Source organism: Trichechus manatus, unplaced genomic scaffold, assembly GCF_000243295.1.
Source record: "Trichechus manatus latirostris isolate Lorelei unplaced genomic scaffold, TriManLat1.0 scaffold00308, whole genome shotgun sequence".
Taxonomy (NCBI): Eukaryota; Metazoa; Chordata; class Mammalia; order Sirenia; family Trichechidae; genus Trichechus; species Trichechus manatus.
In genome coordinates, this window is record NW_004444244.1 from 146499 (window position 1) to 151143 (window position 4645).

General features: G+C 46.4%; 1 pseudogene; it reads left to right on the top strand.

Annotated features, from left to right (window-relative positions):
• The first annotated feature begins 1579 nt into the window (after positions 1 to 1579).
• LOC101357689 (40S ribosomal protein S14-like) overlaps positions 1580 to 4645 on the top strand; it is a 25210-nt pseudogene continuing 22144 nt past the window's right edge.

Here is a 4645-nt window from a genome sequence, read left to right on the forward strand (position 1 = left end):
CTTCCCAGACTTGGCTGCCATCTCTCCTTACCGCTTCTCTTTCTCCTGGGGGGTATTTTTGTCTTTTCTCCTTCATTCTGTAAACAAACAAAAAGATTTCCACTTACAGTAGCCCCTGTCTAGGAGATAACAAAACTACTGCGAGTTTCCTCCCGCTGGCTCCTCCTGCTGGGGCAGAAGAGCGTGAGTGACCGGCCACCCGTGACCTTTCCGGGGGTTTCCCTGAAGGGGCTTGCCAGCTGATGAATGGCAGGGCTTTTTCACCCACCAGGAACAGCCCCGTGGCCTCCTTCTGCCCTGTGCACACTGCTGCTTTGGACACTTCTGGTAGGCGCTCAGCAGGCTCCCGGAGAACGCCAACTTAGTTCCCATTGGAGGGACTGGGGAAGGTGGGAAAGTGCCATTCCAGAAGCTCCTCCTCATTCTTCCTCTTATCCTCCCCTTTCTCCCCTGGGCCCCAGGCCATGCTCAGACATTCCTTCTGCACTCACTACTCGCCTTTGCCAGAGGCCCTAGTTCTAAAACCTGACAGCCGGGGTTCTGATTCTACTCCCACCGCTTACTGGCTGGCTGGCCTTGCAAGGGACTTTAACCTCTCCGTGCCTCCGTTTCCCCATATATAATATGAGAAATACTGAAAGTATCAACTCCATAGTGGTGTCGTGAGGCGTTCATGAGTTAATGTTTGCAAAGTGTGCTACAAAAAGAGTATTTGAGTCAGACTAAGCTTGAGGGGGTCACTTAATCTCTCCAAACTTCAGTTCCTCATCTGTAAAATGGGCATAATGATTCCCAACCCATAGAGTTGTATCTAATTAAATGTTGTGAGCAACCCTGAGGGACTTGAGACTTGGCCTCTTGGCTTTCTGATGTCCTTGTCCCCTCAATTGTGCCTCCCCACACCTCCTGCACATGATTTAGCCCCTAACTCTTCCTCTTCATCCTGCTCCATCACATCCAGCTTGCCCAAACTAGGCTGCTAATCTACAAGAATAATCCCTCTATTCCCATCTCAGAAACTAGTTGTACCACCATCATAAAATACCCCACCCTCTTCTGCCCGGCATTCTAGAATACAGTTTAATGCTAACGGTGTTCTGGTTTATTCTCTTGAACAACATAAAGCACAATAAAATAGCTACCCATTGAACCCCACCCACTCAGCCTATCTCCACCCCTCACCCAGTCCAATGTAACAGACACATTGCTACCCAAACAGTGGAAGCTTCCAGCACGCTCCCGCTGCCTTCTGGCTTCCTTCTTGCCCTTCCAACCAGAATCAGGCATTTATTTTTGAACTGTGTCTATTCCAGTGCTTTTATTCAAGTTTCACAAGGTATATAATCTTGAATTTTACGTAAATGGTATTTTCCTGAAACCTCGTTTCATCCAGTACCGGTTTTCACATTAATCCACATAGGTATACACGACTTTCGTTCACTCTGTTCACAGCAGAAGAGTGTTCTAGCCTACAAACACGCTGTAATTATTTTTCTCCTGTCAGTAGCAATTTATGTTGTTTCTCACCAATTTTTATTAAAAACAGTGCTACTCTCTTTCCGGTGGCAGAGTCTGGAGAGGACGCGCAAACATGACACCTCTCAAGGGGAAGGGAAAGAAGAAAGAGCAGAGCATCAGCCGTGGACCTCAAGCCTAGCAAAGGAGAGAATGTCTTTGGTGTCTGCCACATTTCTGCATCCTTCAATGACCCTTTCGTCCATGTCACCAATCTCTCTGACAACGAAACCCCCTGCCATGTAACTGGCGGGATGAAAGTGAAGGCTGACCCAGACGAACCCTTACCACATGCAGCTATGTTGCCTGCCCAGGAAGTGGCCCAGAGGTGCAAGGAGCTGGACATCACTGCCCTACACATCAAACTCTGGGCCATAGGAGGAAACGGGAACAAGGTCCCGGAGTCTGGGACCCAGTCTGCCCTCAGAGCCCATGCTCATTTGGTAATGAAGATCGGGAGGATTGAGGATGTCACCCCCACCCCCTCCGACAACACCCACAGGAAGGGAGGTCACATGGTCGCCCTCTGTGAACAAGACTTGTCAAATTCCTGTTTTCTGTTAATAAATTGCCTTCGCATAAAAAGAGAACATGGCTGTTGTGAACATCCCTGCTCATGTGGAGACGATCCTTCACCACTACCATGCCCAGCGCGCCCTCAAAGGACGGCCTCCCTCCGCGCTCCGGGGCCCACTCCACCCACACCCAAGCCCCGTCCAAGACCTTCGGAGAATTGGCTGAAGCCAAGTGGTTAATGAGCATCGTCATTTCAAAGACTGTTTCAGAATGCACACTGTATAGGAAAACCTTAAACACCTGAAATCTCGCTATTCATACACGAAAATCATGTGATCAAGGACTACCCGAATTTGACAACGTCCAAAACATGCATAAGACATTACCAATAATAGATTAGGAAGCTGAAAGCAAGTTTCCTAAGCTATCAGTAAATGTTCTCAAAATCATGGATCAATCACGCTAGAAGCCTGTTATTTTCTGTTCTTTCCAATATAAATTATTCCAATTTTACATACTTGTCTTAGTTATCTAGTGTTGCTATAACAGAAATACCACATGTGGGCAGCTTTAAGGAACAGAAATTTATTTTCTCACAGTTTAACCAAACCCATTGCCATGGAGTCTATTCTGACTCATAGCTACCCCATATAGCAGAGTAGAACTGCCCCATAGGGTTTCCAAAACCAAAACCAAACCAAACCCCATGAGCCGTGGAGTGGATTCTGACTCACAGTGACCCTATAGGACAGAGCAGAACTGCCCCATAGGGTTTCCAAGGATCGCCTGGTGGATTTGCACTGCCGACCTGTCGGTTAGCAGCCAAACTCTCAACCACTATGCCACCAGGGTTTCCAAGGTTTACAAGGCTGTGATTTTTAATGAGTAGCCCTGGTGGCACAGTGACTAAGAGTTCGGATGCTAACCAAAAGGTTGGCAGTTCGAATCCACCATCAGCTCCTTGGAACCCCATGGGAAAGTTCTACTCTGTCCTACAGGGTCACTCGACAGCAACGAGTTTGGTTTTTTGGTTTTAATCTCTGAGGAAGCAGACTGCCACATCTTTCTTCCTCAAAGCAGCTAGTGGGTTTGAACCGCCAGCCCTTTGGTTAGCAGCCGAGCACTTAACCATTGTAGCCCCAGCCACCCTTTCTCACAGTTTAGGGGGCTAGAAGTCCGAATTCAGAGTGCGGGCTGTAGGGGAAGGCTTTCTCTGTGGGCTCTGGAGGAAGGTCCTTACCTCTTTTCAGCTTTTCCTCTGTGACCTTCCTGTCACTTGGCTTCATCTCCCCCCACCTCTGCCTGCTTCTCCAAGCTTATCTCTCAGGGGTGATTGGCTTAAGACACCCCCTACACTGATATGGCCTCATTAGCACAAAAAAGAAAACCCATTCCCAAATGGGATTCCAATCACAAGAATTGGGTTTAGGGTTTACAATACCTATTTTGGGGGGGACACAATTCAACCCATAACAATACTCTAATTAAATTTAAAATATTCTAAATTGAAACAGTGATCATGACGATGCAGTTAATTAATTAATGTTATCAGTAAAACTAATAATGTGACTGGGCAATTAACTTTAAAATGTGTTATTTTTCTGTATTGTATCTTTATGGGATTTGTCAGCTTTTTAAAATTTGCAATTGTTTTGATTTCTTTTCTAATTCTAAATATAAGCTTTCATACAAACACGGTGGATTCATAATTTTGTGTTCTTTTCTTAAAGAGACAGCCCCACATTGTACAGTCATGGGAGAGCCCCCGATTGCCCATGAAGTCTTCTGGGACAGGTGCGTCTGTTGCACTGGTGAACATACCTGGCGCAGTGCTGTGGCGCATCATGTTTGCACAGCTTCAATTTTCAGAAGCAATGCTGATTGTTTACCAATTTAGAAATGGAACTGAGACCCATGCACCCCCACCCCACCCCAGATCAATGAAAAGGTAGAATATAGCAAACTCTACCCATCCCTAGAGGCAAAACTGATTCTCCAAGTCCTCTGTGGTGGAAGCGATGGCTTCACACCCTCAGTGTGGAAAACACCAATGTTAATCTTCAGAAGTCAATATATTAATATTTTACTAGTTTATTAGGAACTTAGGAACCTGGGTGGTGCAAGTGTTTTGCCCTCGGCTGCTAATCTAAAGGGTGATGGCTCAAACCCACCCAGCCACTCCACAGAAGAAAGGTCTGGTGCTCTGCTTCCATAACGATTGTTGTTGTGTGCCATCAAGTTGATTGTGGCTTCTAGCAACCCTATTGGCAATGGGTTTGGTTTGGTTTTATAGGACAGAGTAGAATGCCCCATTCAGTTTCCTAGGCTGTATTCTTTGTGGGAGCAGATTGCCGGGTTTTTCTCCCACGGAGCAGCTGGTGGGTTCTAACTGCTGACCTTTTGGTTAGCAGCTGAGCACTTAACCACTGTGACACAAGAGTTCCTTTTTCACCATTATTACAGCCAAGAAAACTCTATGGAGCAGTTCTACTCTGTAACACATGGGGTCACCATGAGTCAGAACTGACTCAATGGGTTTAGTTTTTATTAAGAATTTGTAGAGTCCCGGATGGAGCAGCAGAAAGATGGGGTGCAGAACTCAAATTCTAGTAAG